This window comes from Megascapheus bottae, chromosome 1 (assembly GCF_031878675.1).
Source record: "Megascapheus bottae isolate mThoBot1 chromosome 1, mThoBot2.hap1, whole genome shotgun sequence".
Classification (NCBI taxonomy): Eukaryota; Metazoa; Chordata; class Mammalia; order Rodentia; family Geomyidae; genus Megascapheus; species Megascapheus bottae.
In genome coordinates this window covers 69,278,890-69,299,591 of record NC_143509.1, presented here as the reverse complement: position 1 = coordinate 69,299,591, position 20,702 = coordinate 69,278,890, and the positions used below count along the sequence as shown (strand labels likewise).

At 38.9% G+C, this 20,702-nt stretch overlaps 2 long non-coding RNA genes across 3 annotated transcripts in view; one reads left to right on the top strand and one right to left on the bottom strand.

Annotated features, from left to right (window-relative positions):
- Positions 1-730: 730 nt before the first annotated feature.
- Positions 731-20,553, bottom strand: LOC150069400 (uncharacterized). 2 transcript variants are annotated; one of them, XR_016537932.1, is made up of 3 exons: positions 20,479-20,553; positions 15,876-16,119; positions 731-1,004 (listed from the first exon to the last, which is right to left on the bottom strand). It is a non-coding gene; the product is annotated as an uncharacterized LOC150069400 (long non-coding RNA). The 2 variants fall into 2 exon arrangements; XR_016537931.1 differs by lacking the exon at positions 20,479-20,553 and adding an exon at positions 19,852-20,127.
- LOC150069399 (uncharacterized) overlaps positions 20,340-20,702 on the top strand; it is a 23,754-nt gene continuing 23,391 nt past the window's right edge. Inside the window, exon 1 of the long non-coding RNA XR_016537930.1 lies at positions 20,340-20,565. This is a non-coding gene — a long non-coding RNA (uncharacterized LOC150069399). The remainder of the gene's footprint in view (positions 20,566-20,702) is intronic.

The following is a 20,702-nucleotide window of genomic DNA, read 5'->3' as shown; positions in this document are numbered from 1 at the left end:
GCAATCTCAGGAATTTTGTTTCCACATTATGCTTATCCTTTTTTTTTTTTTTTTTTTTGCCAGTCCTGGGCTTGAGCTCAGGGCCTGAGCACTGTCCTTGGACTTTCTCAAGGCTAGAGCTCTACCACTTGAGCCTCAGCACCACTTCCAGCTTTTTTCTATGTATGTGGTACCGAGGAATTGAACCCGGGTCTTCATGCATGCTAGGCAAGCACTTTAACCACTAGGCCAAACTCCCGGCCCCCTTATCCTTTTTTTTTTTTTTCCTGAACTTTTTATTTTATTTTGCATTGGTATTGGGGCTTAAGCTCAGGGTTCCATGCTGTTATTTGGCTTTTTTTTTTTTTTTTGCTCAAAGTTGCCACTTGAACCACAGCTGCAGGATATCTAGCTTTTGGGTGGTCAGTTGGAGATGAGAGTGTCTCCAACTTTTATGTCTCGACTGGCTTCGAACCTCTACCCTTAGATGTCAGCCTCCTGAGTAACCAGGATTAGAGGTGTGACCCAGACTTACGTTGAAGTCTGTTAAGTTTCTTTTGAGAGCTGTTATCATAATGTTCTATTTTTTTCAGTAATGCAGATGTTTTTAAGTTGCCCAGAAAACACATGGAAAACCAGCACCTTCATAATTACACTCTGAGACTCCATTTTTTCATATATTTTTATTGTAATTAATAGAAGGGTTACATTATATTCACCAGATAGAAGGTGAAACATTGATACCCTTTCTCATAGAGGCTCCATTTTTTTTTTCAGGGAGCTTTTCTCCACCCCTTTCCGTCCTTCCTGCCCACTGCTCTCATTTTTCCATCTCATTTCCACACACAGGAATGTGACCTAACAAGCATTGACCTGGGGCATAAAGAAGAGAGGTCAGACATTCTTTACAGTTCTTCCCCTTCCAAAATGATACAGAAAGAATGGCATTCACCCCACAGAAACTGCTAGTCACAGGAGCAAGAGAGGATGGGTGGACGAATGAAGTCATGATAGCCAGTGAAGACCTGTGAAAATGGAAGTTGGTAAAAATGAGGGTGGGAAGGGCTGGGAGAGATGGGAGAGAATGATGAGAGAAACAGTACTGATCAAACTGCATTGTACTCACAAATGGACATGTTAACTTCATCCCTCTTTGTCCAACTACTTATGGATTCATTATTAAATAGTAAAGCAAAATCCTGAAATCCCTTAAATCAAATGAAAAGGATAGTCCTCTAAAATATGGAAATTTTTCCAGGGATGGCTGCTGTTTTCTCTAAAAATTGTTGTCCTACTGTTTGTTATATCTATTTAGCCATATTCAAGCCCTGCCCAGAAATCAGAAATGCCATCACTAGTGTGTGAAAGAATGCTCAGCCTTACCAGAATGCATGTCTCTTCTGTGGCCTTTCTTCATCTCTGGTAAATATGGAATGTTCTTTCCTAATGTTGATGCCTTCTAAGAGAACTCATTAGAATTCCACTAACCATATCTTCTTTTCTTTTCGTGATTATACTCCTGTCACCACCAACCCTATTATTTTGCATGTATGTCTCAAATAATAGTCCATAATCCACACACAATTTCTTCTGATTTTCATTTTTAGATCTAGTTTTAGGTAAATCTTGTCAAAGCTCTATTGATTCTTTTCCTGACAGCCCTTCACTATATTTCCACAATATCTGAAACTATTTATAAACTGCTTTACTTCCTGGAAAGATTTTGTTGTTCCAAGGAAATTTCTAAAGTTTTAGAACCTCACATTGGTAGTGGATGATTTGGCACTAATCCATTTATTTTTTTATTCTGAGGGAAAATGTTCCAAAAACTGATGTTTAAATAATCTCGACTAAGTTGTTTATTTTATTTTGTAAAATTGTGCCTCCTCAACTAAACCAAAAGCACTTAGAGAAGAAATATATATATATATATATATATATATATGTCATTTGTTTGCTTATTCACTCATGTAACTTCTCAGCATCCTCTATTGGCCCAGTGTGCCCACCTAAACCCTTTGCACAGTAGGTACACAGTAGGGTGTTGATAGCCAGTGTTGAACTATGCCAACATTTTTATCCACAAAGGAAAATGGAAATGGAGATATTAGAATAGCTTGGTGTGTGAAATGCAAACTGACACTTGTCTTCCTAAGAAATGTATAAATGTAGCTCTGGTAAGAGGGACTGTATTATTCCCTTTCTAGAACACAGCATAATTACACTCTGACTTCTCACTGAATATTTATACAGGTCAAGAAGCTGACCTTTTTTGCCCTTTAAACCACCACTCAGGGTGCAAGATTATATTACGATCCACCTTCTTTTTTGCAGATGCATGACAAAACTATGTGTATCTTCTTTTGAATTTTAAGCTATTACTTCTCACAGTCGTGTTTGTGATATATGCTGCTACCACTCAATAATCATCATGTTTAAGAATTTCAAGACTCTAGAAGTTGAGTGCCTGCCTAGCAAGAACAAAGTCTTGAGCTCAAATCCCAAAACCCAGTACAGGAGGAGTGGAGGAAGGGGGACAGCAGAGAGGACCACATTGAGGGGGGCAGGGAGGGAGCAGAATTTGAGGCCAGGCACCAGTGACTCATGCCTGGAATTCCAACTACTCAAACAGCTGAGATCTAATGACTGAGGTTCCAAGCTAGCCTGAGCAGAAAAGTCTAAGATTCTACCTTCAACTAACCAGTTTCAAAATCTGGGCTAGAGTAATACCTCAAGCCCTAGAGCGTGAGCATGAACAAAAAAGCTAAGTGAGAGTTTGTGACTCTAACTTCAAACCCAGGTACTGAAGCAAATAAAAAAAAAGTCCAATAAACAAAAAGGAATTCTGAAATTGCATGTTTCTTAATTTTGAAATTATCATTGTTAGAGTAAGATGTATCAGAATTCAGTAAGATATTACTTGCAAAATTATAATTTTCGGGCCAGGAGTTTGGCCTAGTAGTTAAAGTGCTTGCCTAGCATGCATGAAGACCCGGGTTCGATTCCTCGGTACCACATACATAGAAAAAAGCTGGAAGTGGTGCTGAGGCTCAAGTGGTAGAGCTCTAGCCTTGAGAAAGTCCAAGGACAGTGCTCAGGCCCTGAGCTCAAGCCCAGGACTGGCAAAAGAAAATTATAATTTTCTTTGTATTTGCTATTACAGTATAAAGAAATCATTAGATATGCATAGTAAATTAAGAATATCACACTCTGTAGACATAAAAGTACAATCAGTTTTTATCTCATGGTAACTTTGTGGCCAGGTTGAATTATAAGTCTGTCATAAGTTTGGGCATATGCTTTGGTATTCTTAGGGGCACTATATATACATATATATGAATATATTTGTATGTGTATATACATATCTGTGTATATATAAATACATATATAACCAAGATTTAATTAAGACATTCTTAACATGAATGTCTTTCTTTCTCCCCTAAATCTTGATTGGAGCTAGATCTTTTTGATTTAAGAACATCAAAAAGCATACTGTCTGGGAAACACCGCACACATCCATCAAGCATTTATATCCAGAGTACTCCCAGTCCCCAACTCTATTGGGTAGTTATTATTACTCATATTAAATGAATGAAGAAAACATCACAAATTATTTACTACAGATCTATTGGCTAGGAAATAAAAGAATTGCAAAGCAGTATTCTCCCTATAACTAGAGACTTCTAGAACACACAAATGAGAATTGGAACCAAAGCCACTGCTTGCATACAATTCTCTGCCTCACCTCCACAAATAATCATGTTTGTACATGACTTTTTTGAATGAAGATAAAATATCATAATTCTAGTAAAATTAAAACTATCATAAATGTAAACTTATTAGTGTTGTTGAGGTATGGCTCAAATGGTACAATGCCAGCCTTGAATGAAAAAACTCAGCAGCAGTACCCAAGTCTGGAGTTCAAGCCTTAGTACTGACATAAAATAAAATATGCCGATTATAACTTAGCTTTAATGAAGGCATTTTAAATAAAAGACCTCCAGTAAAAGCTGACACACTGAAAACTTTACAGGAAGGAATAGGAGATACACTAGGCCTCCTTGGCACAGGTAGAAACTTTCTTAATAAGGACCAAGAATCACAACAAATCAGAGAAAGGCTGGATAAGTGGGACTGCATTAAACTGCGGAGCTTTTGTATGGCAAAGGACATAGCTAGTAAATTAATTAGGAAGCCTACAGAATGGGAGAAGATCTTCACTAACCAAACAACAGACAAAGGCCTCATATCTAAAATACATCAACAACTCAAAAAATTGAATCACTCCAAAACTAATCTCCAAAGTAACAACCATCCCATTAAAAAATGGGCCAAAGACTTAAAGAGAGTCTTCTCTGAAGAAGAAACAAAAATGGCCTATAGACACATGAAGAAATGCTCAACATCTCTGGTCATAAAAGAAATGCAAATCAAAACAACTCTAAGATTCCACCTCACTCCAGTTAGAGTGACCAGGATCAGGAAAACGAATAATAACAGATGCTGGATGGGGATGTGGCCAGGAGGGATCACTACTACACTGTTGGTGGGAGTGCAAACTCGTTCAACCACTATGGAAAGCAGTATGGCAGTGCCTCAAAAGGCTAAACATAGAACTCCCCTATGACCCAGCAATTCCGCTACTTGGCATTTACCCAACCATCCAGAAACTAGGGCATACTAAATCCACTAGCACAACAATGTTCATTGCAGCACTATTCATCATAGCAAAGATATGGAAGCAACCTAGATGTCCCTCAGTCGATGAGTGGATCAACAAGTTGTGGTATTTGTACACAATGGAATTCTATGCTGCTGTCAGAAAGATAGACATTGCTTCATTGTAAGGAAATGGAAACAGTTAGAAAAAGTCATATTAAGTGAAGTAAGCCAGACTCAAAGGAACTTAGGCTCAATGGTTTCCCTCATTCGTCATAATCAGTAGAAACCTTGGACTCTACTAGCAGAGATCTGCAATAGAGCAAAATCTTGATACATAAGGCCATATAGTATGAAGCTAATTGAAAGGACCTCCAGGATATTGAAACAAAAGCCATATAACGAATGACTGTTGTCCTTAATGTACTATGTTGTCTCTCATCTCCTTTGCTGTCCCTTGGTTATCTCATATTGTTACAGTATCTCACTTTGTTATCTGATATATTGAATTTATTTGTATTTGGTTATTTGAAATTTGATAGGGAAGGGGGGAAAACCAAGACGGGTGTGGGGTGTGGGGGGGAGGGAAATGGGTACCAAGACATGTGAAAGGGTATCAATGTATGTGAATTAATGCATCTTCTATCTGGCAAATACCATGTAACCCTTTTACTAATTACAATAAAAAAATAAAAATAAAACTAAATAAATAAATAAATAAAAGACCTCCAGGATATAGAAACAAAGGCCATATAATGAGTGATTGTTGTCCTTAATGTACTATGTTAGCTCTCATCTCTTTTGCTGTGCCTTGGTTATCTCATATTGTTACAGTATTTCACCTTGTTATCGATATATTGTATATATTCGTATTTGGTTATTTGAAATAGGATAGGGAAGGGGGGAAAACAAGAAGAGGGGCGGGGGTGGGGGGAGGGAAATGGGGACCAAGACATGAGAAAGGGTATCAATGTTTGTGAAGTAATGCACCTTCTATCTGGTGAATATAATGTAACCTTTCTATTAATTACAATAAAAATATATGAAAAAATAGATGCTATCAGGAACCAAATTTGTGTTCAATTTGCATTCTGGTTCAGTTCCTGCCAGGGGAAATGCAATCTGATAAATGGTTGTACATGGCTATTGAAAGGCTAGACCATGATGCTTGGTAGGTTAAGGTCTTTCTTTATGCAAGTTATACTAAATCAGAGGGACAATCTTATAGTGAACAAGAAAAGCTGGTACCTGCACAAGGCAATATTGTTACCAGCTTTCCTTTACTTTCTGAATTTTGTGTAATGACCATGAGTTACGTTCCTATGAAAAATAAACCAATGCTTATCAGAACCTTGTATTCCCCTCATTAACTAAGCGAATGCTGACTCAGCATGTGAGGAGCATGCCACTGGATAAATTATTATCTCAGCTGTGCTTGTTGCCAGAGTTTCTGCCCATAAAGCAATAAAGAACATCTGTGCCTCACCTGTTGTCCCCAGTAATTATTTATAAAAAAAAAAAGAAGGGAAAATCTACAAATAGACTAATCATAGAAGTCCTTCTAAGTCTCATCTCTTGGAAGACTGTAGCATAGCAGTGTTGAGAGGTGATTCAATCACGTGAATTAATCCATGGATAGATTCACAGCTGAATGGATCATTATGGGGTAGGTCCTAGTTGGAGTAGGTCATAAGAAGTATACCCTTGAAAAGTCATTCCTAGTCTCTTACTTTCTGTTTCCTGGCCACCATGAGTTGAAAAGCTTTCTTCTATCACATCCTTCTGCTGTGATGGTCTCCACTACTGCAGGCCCAGAAACTCTAAGCCAGCTGATCACGGACTGCAATTCCTGAAGACATGAGCCAAAGCAAGTTTTTCCTTTCCTCTCAGGAATTGTTCACAGTGATAAAAAGCTAACACATGCATTTCTATATCTATAGATACTCCCTAATTCCTGTTCATGTTTATATCAGACTAAGCAATGGAATAAGCTTGAAAGTTTATGCAGTATGTGAGATGTAAGACTACAAAGAAGAAAGGGTTGTTTTCCCCCTTATTTGTACTGCACCTCTATATTTTCCAAAATGTTCTTGGTTTAAGTTTGTGATGCCAAGCAAAGGGTTTTTTTCTTCCCTAAAAGTAGAGATTGAACATTAGCTTTGAGCTTAAGGATGGTGATCAGGTTTTATGTTCAAACTTAGGACTGTCACAAAAATAAAGGAAGAAAACAGAGGGAGAAGAAAAGAAAAAAAGGAAGGAAGGAAGGAAAAAGGGGAAGGAAGGGAGGGAGGGAAAGAGGGAGGGAAGAAGGTCAGTTGTAGAGATTTATGTCTACTTTCTGTACCTAGACAACAGACATTTTTAGTGTCAGTGTATAGAACTACTTTCATCTGTTCTGCTAGCTGCTTTCCTTAGAGTTGTCAAGTGTAACAAATTCCCAGACCATGGTATGTTTTATGATATTGCCAATTAGCTCAATATCAATTACAACCCTCACAGTAAAAATTCCTAACACCCAAATACCTATAATCTAATTAAGACACTAAGAACACTTATAAAATCATGACTAAGTATAAGAAACTTGAGCTACAACTCTAGCTTTGTTACTGAAAATTTTAGACTAGTGGTCATATCAAAGCCTCCAATTCAGAATCTGTATATTACATAATAATAGCACATGCTTCACAGGTTTGTCATAAAGATGACACAAAATAATTTAAGAAATTTAACATTAGCCCCAGGGCTGGAAAAAGTTTAGCTATTACAAAAACATTATCAACATGAATGATCTCACAGTTAGACATTGCTAAAGTGAAAGCAATCATTTCCAAACACGGTTGTTTAATAAGAGATTTAGTGAGGACACCAATATTTGAGCTAAAATTTGAAGATAGCTTGAAAATGTTTGCACATGGTGGAGTGAACAGCAGTGAAGCAGGCCACAAAAATTATGATCTGTTCAGGGGTAATGAGAAGACCATATTCACTCAGGGAAGTGTTCATACAAGAAAGGTACCGTCTGGAAGGTAAGTTAGTGCCAAGTTAGAAAAAAAAATCCTCTAGTATCAGGCAAACAAAATTGGGCTTTCTCTTATATATGAGAGTGACAAGTGAAAGTCTGTGTTCAGTGTCACACCACAAACAATGTCTTATAAGAAAAAATGGAAAGGGAGAGAAGTCAGATGAAGGAGCTGAAATGTGATTTCATAGTCCTGCAGCTCAGCGATGAAGACATATCTGGAATTCCTGACAAAACAGTCATTGGAGACAGGAGCCTTTTGACCTGGAAATGTTAACTGAATCTACATATTAGTCATGGTCTTAATCTTTAAGAAAAAAATGTAGCTAGGACACATTTTTATCTGATGAGTACCTAAGTGACTTTAAGCTATGAAATTCTTGAATTCAGATTCAATGGAGAGCAGCTGAATGAAGATTCATTGTGTCTTCCGGTGCTTTTATTCTTTTTTTCTCTTTCTCTCTCTTTTTGAGGTGAGGCCTTGCTATGTATCACAAAAGAAATGACCTCACAGTTTTAGTCCTGCCATGGTTTCTCAAGCATTGGGGTTACAAGCATGTGCTACTGTGCTCAGTTTTCTTGATACTTTAATCATGAAAAAGGATAGTTTAATGCTCTCACCATGAGTATGAAATGGTTGGTGCTTATATTAATATTCCTCTGTATTTGTACATCCATGTTGGGGACAGCATAACAGCCAAAAGGTAGAAAGCAACCAAATGTCCATTGGTAACGAATAGTACAGGGTTCTGGGTTAGAACAATGAAAGTGAGTACTAGAGATGGAGGTGGTAGTTGCTGGACTATATAAATAACAATGCTACCAAACTGTAGATTATGACTGGTTAGAATAGTAAATGTTCTGTTATAAGTATGTAACCACAATACAAAGCAAAATGTGGATCTGATGGCTGGAGAAATGTGTACACTAAGAACAGGAGAACAAAAAGCTTGCTAACATATTTAGCTTCACTGCACAGCCACGTGGAACCCTCACAGGTCACACCCCATCACTCGGCATATCCAGCTGGAGGAGTGAAGAGGAAGAAATGCCAACCATGATCTCCATCAAAACGAAACAGGAACAATGACTCCTGCCTTGCTGGTTTACATCTGCTCTGACCTGACACTAAAAGGAAAGAAGAAAGAATATCACTTTTCAGGTCAAAGTAGTCCTTTGCCTTGGATTTTTTTTTCCTTTTGATGATAAACACTTTGAAAAAAATGAATGATATATTCTTTCTCTGCTCCTAAGTCTACGACCATGAAAGTGCTGCACAGGTTCCAGATTCCCTGAGATTTGAGGAATTGGGATTGCTTAACATAATTCTATCCACTGAAATTCTCCCCTGCCCATACTGTACTTAGCACTCTGCTGGCTGTGTGGAGGCTGTGACTGTAAGAATAAAACTAGAAGACATGGTCCTTGCTTTTTAAGATTATATAATCACCTTGAGGGGATAGAATCATAGCATGATGTAATAATGAACGATATGAAACAGACTATAATTAGGTGCTAAATTGTGTGGTGCAGATTCTAAGTGCTCTTGGAGGTCATAAAATTGTCTAACATCCTATAGAAATGAAGGATGGGTCATGTAGTCTTTACCTGCCACTCATTTGTAGAAGCAAAGAGAAAACCTTGTAAAAGTGTACTAAAGGCTTTTTCAAATCACCATTATATTTTAATTGTATGAGTAATATAACATCTATACCCTTTCTAACTTTTCTCTTGGATACACTTCTTTTTCAGCCTTGTTGCAAATAATTAGGAAGTACTTCAAAGGAAAATAAATACTTGTACCAACAAATCACTTTAAAGTATAAATTACCATAAATAATGATACTCAATGAAAATTAGTAGAATAAGCCTTCATAAAAATAAATCTTTTGGCACTTGATTTGTTCAAACAAATTGAGCTATAGAGACTCCCTTCCTCCTTCCTCCGGGCTAAGGAGACTTTAAAAAAGAACTTTGTTTATTTAGCATTCATTAGAATGATGTATGCTTAAAAAGGAGAATTTCAGGTCCAGCACTGGTGGCTCAAGCCTGTGATCCTTGCTTCTCAGGAGACTGACATCTGAGGATCCTGGTTTGAAACCAATCCAAGCAGAAAAATGAGAGAGAATCTTATTTGAAAATAGGGAGCAAAAAAAGCCTGAAGTAGAGTGCAAGCTTTGACAAAAAAGCTACATGACAGTATTCAGTCCCTGGGTTCAAGCCCCAATACTGGTACAAATAAAAAGCTAAACTATGGTTGTACATATCTTTTTGTTCTGGCCAGCGTAGAACATGAAAAGTTGGGAGGCTACATAACTCCAGCAGAGACCTGAAGAAGTAATGGGTTAAATTGCATTGCCTAGATGGCTACACATTACAATCTCTCTCCATCCTTTTTTCATCCTTCCATCTTCACTAGCCATCAACAATATTCAGTACCACCAAACCTCTTCAATAGGGAACATCTGGTATTTTGCAAACCACCATGAGTATCGCATACTACTGGGAAGACCTGAAGGTGTTTTGTTGCATAACAAACTATTCCAATACTTTTCGGTTGTTGTTGGTGGTGGTCATAGAACTTGAATTCAGAGCCTGGGCATTCATAATCCATGAGCATTTTTTGCTAGCCCTCTACCACTTTGAGCTATAGCTCCACTTCTGGTTCTCAGGTAGTTAATTGGAGATAAGAGTCTCACAGATTTTCCTGCCCATCTGGGTTCACACTGATCCTCAGATCTCAGCCTGCTGAGTAGCTAGGATTACAACTGAGAGTCACCCCTACCTGGCTCCTTCAATACTTAATGGCTTTAAAGAACCATTGAAGTTTAATACAGTCCCATTTGTTGTGTTTCTGGGTCTTTAATAAGAAAGTTTCCACCTGTGCCAAGGAGCCCCAGTGTATCTCCTATTCCTTCCTGTAAAGTTTTCAGGGTATCTGCATTTACCTCTTTGATCCATTTGGAGTAAATCTTGGTGTAGGCTGACAAAGAAGGATCCAACTATAGTTTTCTGCAGGTGCTTCACCAATTCTGCCAGCCCCACTTATTGAAGAGGCTGTCTTTCTTCCATCCTATTTTTTTCCCTTATTGAAGATTAGGTGGCCATAGGTCTGTAGGTTGATTTCTGGGTCTTCAGTTCTATTCCATTGATCCTTAGGCCTGTTCTTGTGCCAGTACCAAGCTGTTTTTTTTTTATTACTATAACTCTGTAATAGAGTCTGAGACTTGATATTGATATTCCTTCAGCTCTGTTCTTTCTGCTAAGGATTGTTTTTGCTATACAGGGTCTTTTATTGTTTCATATGAATTTTTTGATTGCTTCCTCTATTTCATTAAAGAATGAGTTTAGGATATTGATGGGTATTGTACTGAAATTGTAGATGGCCTTTGGCACCATTGCTATTTTCATCATAATAACCCTCCAATCCAGGAGCATGGAAGGTTTTTCCATCTCCTCAGTTCTTCTTTAATTTCCTTCTTCACATTTTTAAAGTTTTCATCACAGAGGTCCTTTACTTGCTTGGCTAAGTTAATTCCTAAGTATTTCTTGAGGCTACTGTAAAAAGAGTTGCTTTCAGTGACTCTGTGGCTCAAAGTGGTAGAGTGCTAGCCTTGAGCTGAAGAGCTCAGGGACAGCGAGACAGTGCCAAGGCCTAGAGTTCAAGGCCTTCCCCCCCCCCCCCCCCCCCGACTCAAACAAACAAACAAACAAAAGAATCAAGTTTAGGGGCTGGGAGTTTGGCCTAGTGGTAAGAGTGCTTGCCTAGCATGCACCAAGTCCAGGGTTCAATTCCTCAGTACTCCACATACATCGAAAAAGCCAGAAGTGGTGCTGTGGCTCAAGTGGTAGAGTGCTAGCCTTGAGAAAGACCAAAGACAATGCTCAGGCCCTGAGCTCAAGCCACAGGACTGGCAAAAAAAAGAGTTGCTTTCCTGATTTCAGCCTCAAGCTTCGATATGGCAAAAGACATAGCTAGCAAATTAAACAGAAAGTCCACTAGCCATACAACAGACAAAGGCCTCATATCTAAAATATACCCTACAGCTCAAAACATTGAATCTCTCAAAATCAAATTCTCAAAGAAACAACCATCCCTTTTAAAAGGTGGGTTAAAGGAGAAATAAGAATGACCTATAGACACATGAAGAAATACTTGACAACTCTGGTCATACAAGAAATGCAAATCAAAACAACTCTAAGTTTTCACCTCACTCTAGTTAGAATGGTCAGGATCAAGAAATCTAATAACAGATGCTGGAGGGGATGTGGCCAGGAGGGATCACTACTACACTGTTGGTGAGAGTGCAAACTCATTCAACCACTCTGGAAAGCAGTATGGCAGTTCCTCAAAAGACTAAACATAGAGCTCCCCTATGACCCAACAATCCCACTCCTGGGCATTTACCCAAATGTCTAGAAACAAGGACACACTAAATCCACTAGCACAACAATGTTCATTGCAGCGCTATTCACCATAGCTAAGAAAAGGAATCAACCCAGATGCACCTCAGTAGATGAATGGATCAAGAAGATGTGGTATTTACACACAATGGAATTCTGTGACACCATCAGAAAGAATGACATTACCCCATTTGTAAGAAAATGGAAAAACTTGGTGAAAAAATCATATTAAGTGAAGTAAGCCAGATCCAAAGGAGCCTAGGCTCCATGGCCTCCCTCCTTTGCAATAAATAGTACATACTCAGGATTATCCTAGCAGAGGACCACAGTACTGTAAAAGCTATGTACATATTGCCATATAGGATGAGATTAAATGAAATGAACTATAGATTATGAAAACAAGAGATTTATCTTTGTGATTGTTGTTCTTAATGTACTAGGTAATCTCTCTTCTCTCTTGTTGCCCTTTGGTTAATCTCATATTGTTATATCTGACTTTGTTTCCTGGCATATTGTATATATGATTATTTATTTGACATAAGAAAGGGAAAGGGGAAAAAAGATGATTGGGAGGGGTGGGGGAAGAGAAATGGGGACAAAAACATGAGAAGGAGTATGAAGGTTCGAGAAGTAATGTACCCATTAGCTGACAAATGCAACTCTAACCCCTCTATATATGATCCTGACAATAAAATACAATAAAAACTGTATACCTCTACAATAAAAGAAGTCTTCATGAATTCAAAATAATTTTAAATATCCAGAAAAAGATATTTAGCATAAGAAAGGCTGCTTAAATGGAGAGGAGATGCCTCTGAAAATAAACCTCACAAATTAAAGCAAATACAAATTATCTGTGATGCTTATTGAAGTTATTCAATTCCAACTTGTCTGATCCTGGTAGCACATTGTTTTCAGTCATGTGGACTATTTATTCTGAGAATATTCAAGGAGTGAGGTTCCCTAACAATTGCCCTGTCTTTCAGATGTAAAAGGAGAAGACCTGAGTGTTCATGAGAGAACTGGGTGGGGAGAAAGGTGTATTGACTCTACACTGTAGACTGGGAAGGGATTGTAGACTTACCATTTCTCACTTGGGGAGGATGGAAGTAAGAGTAAGCAGAAGGCCCAAAGTTTTGCCTACTCATAAGAGTGTTTACCTAGTATGCAGGAAGACCCAGATTGGATTTCTTGGTAACACATACATAGAAAAAAGCTGTAAGTGGTGCTGTGGCTCAAGTGGTGGAGTTGTAGCCTTGAGAAAGTCCAAGGACAGTGCTCAGGCCCTGAGTTCAGCCCCTATGATTGTCAAAAAAAAAAAGTAAGCAGAAGCTTGTTTTTCACCACTCTTTGAAGAGACTCTGCATTGACGTGAGAGTAAAACACAAAATCGCTTATTCACCTTTCCTTCTGGTTCTCTTTTGAACATTTTAAAAATTATTCAACTCTCAAGGGAAGGGGGAGAAACAAGATGATTGGGAGGGGGTGAAGGAGAAGGAAATGGGGATAAAAACATTAGAAGAGGTATCAATATGTGAGAAGTAATGTACTGGATGAATGTAACTGTAACCACTCTATACATTACCCCAACAATTAAAAAAATTAAAAATATAAACAAAATAAATGAAAATTATTCAGCTCTCATTCAAAAATGGGAAGACTGTCTATAGCCACCTCCAGCACAATACCCTACATGTTTTGTTTGTATTGCATTAGACAATAAACCTAATTCTCACACAAATGTCCAAAGCTGGCACTTACTTTTTTTCCCATATATTTTTATTGAAATTAATAGAAGGGTTACATGATATTTGCCAGATAGATGGTGCATTAATTCCCATACATTGATATCCTTATGGCACTTACTTTTTAGGCAAAGCCAGATGTGATGGAAAATCACAAAATGCTAGGATGGAAAGAGGCATTGGGATGGGCATGGCAACACATGCCCATAATCTCAGTGACTCAGGAGGTGGAGGTGGGAAGATTGTGGTCTAAGGCTGGGCAAGGCAAAAGTATTACGAAAAGAAAAAGAAAACACTACCAAAAACAAACTAAAGGAGAAAAGAGCTGGGAACTTGGCTCAAATCTGAGTCCAAACCCCAGTATTACCATGTGGGAGGAGGGGAGAGGAGGAAGGGGAGGCAGGGTGTGTCTTGAAACTATTTAGCTGTTGTCAGCAGGTTTTTTTTTTTTTTTTTAACCCTGTGAGCATTCTTTACTGCAATTCCCACCACTTAACAGAAGTTTCTCATGTGATTCTTCAGAAAAGGGAAAAAAGGATATGAATATAGCTCAATATTATATTTCTGAAGTCATAGAGAACACCTCAGAAAGACTATGAAATTCTGGAACCATCTTATGCTTACAGTTTTGTTAGATAGGTGTATCAATACACTTTAGGAAAACTGCAATGGAAACAATTGGGGTTGTAGATAAGGCAAAAAAAAGATCCCAACAAACTATGATTTTGTACAAAGGAAAGTGATTAAATGGTTATCCATTAAAAAATCACTGCTTAAGCTTCCTTTACAATACAATGGGTCTCAGAGCTATCTGCTGTTTAGGCCAGAAACAAAAGGCAGGTCTCCATTCTATTTCCAACGGACCTGTGTTCACAGACCAGAAGAACTGAGTAGGTGGGAAGGTAAGAGATCAACATGAACCAGCAATGTAAGAAAACCATTAAGGAGAGAGATGTCCTTAGGTACTTACAAGGTAGGATTTTGTGTTCTGGCTTTTTTCATTACCAAAACTATTTATACTGCCAAGAATGATTAAAACACAGATTCTTAACTGTTTCTTAGGTCAAGATAAATTCTCCCCCAGTCTCCCTCTTCTTCACAAAAACAAAATGCTTACGTAGGAACCCTGAACTTGTTCTATTTGAGTAAAGACTTCCGGAGCTTCAAAAGAGAAGCTGGGTGATATCTGAAGCAAGAAAACCCAAAATCTTCTGGGAGCAGTTTTGGCTAAATTCAGAGGGAATTAAAATGGAAATGAATTTCATTTGCTAAATATTAAAAGGTGTTTCCTGACCATGTTGATTGCAGAGATTGTCTGAGCACATAGGACTTATGCTTTTCTAAACTTTTCCTGACAGAGAGGGGGGCCTGCCCACATTACTGTTTGTTACCCCAGAAGTGCAGGGGCTCAGAAACTCACAGCCCATGGCTGCTGGAGCTCAGAAATCTGGAGCTTCTAATGCACAATTCCATGCTGGAACATTTGCACATGCAAATGGACTTCTATTCGGTGACAAAGCATCTTTACACTTTACAAGAACTGACCAGGAAATCATTATAGAATCATTGGAGATCTGACCAGAGATTTGGGTGTCTCTGCTCTGCTGCAGAGCCCCAACTTACATCCTATACATTCTCAGAAATTCCCAAGCCAAACCCTTCTGCAGATGAAGGCAAGCTCACAAACTGACCCAGGCAAAGCTCTTCCATGGAGTGAATTTTCCCCCAAGGAATGCAAACCCATCTGTTCAGGACTGAACTGTGTTTGCTCTGTTCTGTGTAAATTATTCAGTACCCGCTCCTTTGGCACTCTTTGCTCTCTGTTTTGTCTATCTACTCTCTGCTGTTTACTTATTTCTCTCCTTAACTACATCCTTTGCCTTGGACTCTGATTCTCTCACAAACTTAAAAGAAATCTAGATTCATTAGCCACAAGGACAGAATCAGATAACTAGTGGAGAGTTGAAGAGGGAGGCAAGAAATTTTGCCTTATAATTTATTTGACATCCAGCCTTTTGAAAAGCAAAGTCTTTAAATTACTGCTTAAAAAATTTTTTTGAACTACTTACCTTTGAAAAACATGTTATTAAAAGCCGAATCTTGGTAATGCAGTCCTTCACAGTGAACAGCAGGGGGCAATAACACATCAAAAATTGTAGAGCAATTCCGGCCCTGAAAACCCTGATGAATGGCGGTGCTGGGGCTGTGTATGCCTGATGATCTCAGCTCTAGATGAAGTCTTTTGTATCTACTTTACAATGCACCGTTCAGATTTCTGTGTGAGCTGTGTTACTCAGTATTTCACTGTGACAGCTTAGTTTCAGAGAAAGATGGAAGGCAAACAAAAAAAAAGAGGAAAGGGGAAAGAAAATTTTAAATGTTTCTAAATGAAATTGCAAAGATAAAGAAGTAATCCTTCATGTAGATATAAAGTTTGTCCCTTTTCTGTTTCCATCCTAAACACTCTCTTTCTGGATTATAGATTTAAATCATCCCTATCACACACACACACACACACACACACACACACACACACACGCACACACTTCAGTTCAGTTCACTTTTTCTGTCAGTTTTCTGTTAAAATAGAATCTCCCTTTTTAAAAATGATGTTTAAGCTCAAATTACTTGCTTTTTTTAAAGAACTAAAATTTATTGTGTTATTTTTCTGGCCTTTCATCAAATCTCTGAGTACATAACTTAACCATTTTGTGCATTTTGAGTATATATTAATCAAGATAAAATTCACTGATGTATATGTTGCAATAATATTCTTTCCCTTGTAAACACACAGTTCCAGATAGATGATTAAAAGTTCTAATTACGTTGCAAATTTTTGTTTGGAGTTAGAAGTCCTTCGTCAGAGACCTAAAGAAATATATCCAAGGTCACTGTGAAGGTCAGGGCTTAGGAAAGTTTAGCAATCCTTGGGACTTTGTGTAAGTTGCTCTCTGTCAGGAACAATCTTATTTCATTCATTAAAATGATTCATTCCTTTACCTTCTTTGTTACGTAGACTATCTACCCTCTCCAGACCTTCAATATCTTCCATGCTCTTTTACTGACCTCAATAGAGCTCACTACAATCAAATATGCCACATATTACACATGAAATATTATGTATGGAATAATTGAGACCAATTATATTAGACAGCAGAGGTCTTAATCTCCCTATAAAAAAGGGGAAAAATGGGCTCATCCCAAAGGAAAACTCAACTCTGCTATATGTAAAAGGCAAAGACATATCTAAAACAAAGCCATTCAGCAATGACTAAAATCAATAAAGAGAAAAGAAAGAAAGAGAGAAAGAAAGAAAAAAGTAGCAAGGGAAGGAGAGAAAAGAAAAGGAGAGAGGGAGGGAGAGAGAGAAAAACAAATCAAAGGGAAGTATGAAAACAATCCTAATTTTTAAAAAATAACTCAAATTTTTAAAATTCAAGATGGAAGAATTTTGAGTAAGACTCATCACCAAGACAAAAAACACCTTATAATGCCAAGACTGCAATTCAGAATGAAAATAAAAATATTTATGGAACTGTAATAGCAGTTGTTTTCATATAGTAATGACCAGAAGATATGTAAAGAAAAATGAAAATGTATAAATCATCTCTCTTTCTCTATTTCACAGGTACTAGAAATTGAATTCAGTGTTCAAGTGGGTAGGCAAGTGCTTTACTAGTTAAGCCCCTATACACCTGTCTTTTAATCATAACAAAAAATTATCCAAAACATTTACAAATATTGACTATAATTTACTATAAAATAGGTTTATTCTGATAACTATAGAAAGATAGTTTAAAACATAAAAAAACCTCATCTCAAAATTTAGCATTTTCATATTAAATGTAGTTAGGATAAAAATCAATACGTATTGAAGATTTCTAGGGAAGAAAACATGACATTAGATTTTGTAAACTACAAGTAAGGAGTATTCAGAATGAAATTTAAAGATAGAAATATTTATATCAATAAACTAAAGAATAAATTAATAATTTAGCTATTTCACTCATATTTAAGACTTAACTATCTTCCCATGCTGGATTTCATGTCCTTTTTAGTTAAGCAATTAGATTTGAAAACAATATGCAAGAAGCCTCATTAAAGTACACTTAGCATTTTCACTGCTAATTGTAATATGGGGAAAAGCATATAAATAATTATGTTAATATCATTAAGGCCTAGGCTTTTCAGCATGAGAAGACTGATAATACCAAGCCACAATTCCAATAACTTTTTATTAGACCTTGGACTTCATCACAAATTTGTGCTTTTATTTTTTTAACAGTATTTTCTAGATTTGATTTGAAAGGGCTGAAATATAATTAGCCATTTAGCCATAAGCATCCTTTAGTGGGCTGACTATTGCCTGTAAAATACCATTTTCACTAAAAGCCTTGCGGACTCCTTGGAAAATAGCAGATTCTAGGTCTAGAGCAGAAACCTACAATTCAACACAGGTGTGAAACTAAGAATGAACTGTCAGAAGGCAAAGATGCCAATCAAGACACTTGAAGCAGTCTCAAGTAAGCAGTGACCAAAGATAGGCAAATAGAGCTTCAATAACTATTTACTGCAAGTACCTAAATGTGTGAATAGAAATCACAGTAAAATCAATAGAGAGCTCCTAGAATCAATAGGCTAAATATAGTAGCAAAATATAAAGTTATGTGTACAAATCAATGCACTTAGTTTAGGAAACAAGCAATTACAGGGGAAAAATAGAAAAGATGATCACACTTAGACTACCAACACAAATAAGAAACAATCTCAGTATAAATGAAACCAAGATAGATGTGAAACAACTATTTCCTGAAAGATATTGGGGCTTGAATGAAAGGAAACTAAACTCTCTTTCCTAATAGGAAAATATATCATAAATGAATATCAATTTCCTAAAGAGTTATATTAATGAAGCTAAGTTCTATAGTTAATATAGAAAAATAATAAGTAAGCGAGAACATAAAAATGTAAAGGCTAGTGATGTGGGACAAGTGGTAAAGCAATTGCCAGGCAAGTGTCAGGCATGATGTTCAAACTCAGAACTACCACCAAATAAAAAGAAAAGAAGAAAGGAAGGAAGGAAGGAAAGAAGGGAGGGAGGGAAAAAGAGTTAAGAATATATTGTATACCATCTACAGTTAAAATGCTATAATTTTTAGTGAATGAACTCATCAGTAGAAAGTACATAGATGATCAGGAGGCTGAGATCTGAGGATCGCGGTTCAAAGCCAGCCTGGGTATTAAAAAGTCCCTGAGATTCTTACTTCTAACTAATCACTAGAAAAACGGCAAGTGGGGCTGTAGCTCCTTAGGCAGGGCGGTAGCCCTGAGCTGAAGATTCAGCTCAGGGACAGTTCCCAGGCCCAGAGTTCAAGCCCCATGCTGACATATATATATATGGAGAGAGAGAGAGAGAGAGAGAGAGAGAGAGAGAGAGAGAGAGAGAGAGAGAGAGAGATAGAGAGAGAGAGAGAGAGATGAGTCAAGTACATGTGTGAATTTACCTATATGATAAGAGTAGTGTATCAAAATAACTGAGGGTGAGAAGGGAAAGAAACTTCTAAAATTTTTTAATTGCTAGAACACATTTGAACACAAAGAAAATTGACTATAGCATCACCCACCACCAACACCAATGCGCGCGCGCACACACACACACACACACACACACACACACACACACCCCTGGTAGGGAAGAAATGACCCAAAATATCCAACTGAAGCATACTCAGGCCAGCCTACACTGATCTAAATATCTTACTGCCCAACAAACTAATGCTCCATATGTTAATGCCCAAAGGCAGGGTAGAGGGGACCTTGGGGGGGCCTCTTTGATGTCTAAGAAAACTACAGACCTTTGACCATTTTAAATGCAGCATGGGATCCCTGTTTACCTCCTGGTTGAAGAAGGACATGCTGGGAACATTGAGGAAATGACCCTATCTGAGCTCCCTATGCGATTCCAGTACCGACGTTACATTTCCTGAGTGTGAGTCTTGTATCTTGGTCCTTGCTTTACCTCCCACCCCCTCCCCATCCACGTACCTGGCCGGGAGGGGCAGCATTTTGGCTGTCAGAATTAGGGTGGGGAGGGGGTGAAGGGCTGCTATTAGCATGTCAGAGGAGAGGATGCTGCTAAGCCTTGTTTCACACAGGACATGCCCCCAGGTACATGCCCACAAGCTGGAAAAACAGCTGGAAAAAAAATCCTTTCTCCTCCAAGAGACATCCAGAGAGAGGAGGCTGAATCCCACGCAGTGTCCTTTGACACGGCGCGCTCACAGCTAACTCAAAAGCCTGTCACATCTTAGCACCCTTGGGTACCAGACAGGAGGGAGCTCTGGGAGCCAGATGAAGGACCGCCCCAGCGGGAGTGGTGGGAGGGGCCGGGAGCTGGGCGGGGCCTTGGGAGCTGGGCGGGGCCTTGGGAGATGGGAGGGGCCTTGGAAGATGGGAGGGGCCTGAGCGACGGGTGGACGCCCCTCATGAGCACAGTGCGCATGCCCAGGGCATCCGGCCACACCCACGCCGGCTTCTTCCAAAGTTAACCGCCGGGCTGAGTGCTGACTATCGCACTGCCGCTCCCGGCAAACCTGAGGGCCAGGCTGGCTCCTCCAGCAGCGACTAGGATGCTTTCTCGACGGGAAGACCGGACTTCCTCCTCCCCCCTACCTCCCAGGGCAGCCGGGCGCATCCTGATCCTGGAGGACCACCAGCGCGGTCAGCCCCCTGGGTGGGTGGAGGCGGCCTCGGCCGGCGGTGAGTGGACGCCGGCCACGTGCGGCCGGCGCTCGGGAGGCCGCCGCCGCGCCCCGGCCCCACCCGGGGGAGACCCCACCCCAGGCCCCGCCCCTTCCGCCGAGGGTGCTGGGGACCGGGGCGGCCCGGGTCGGGGG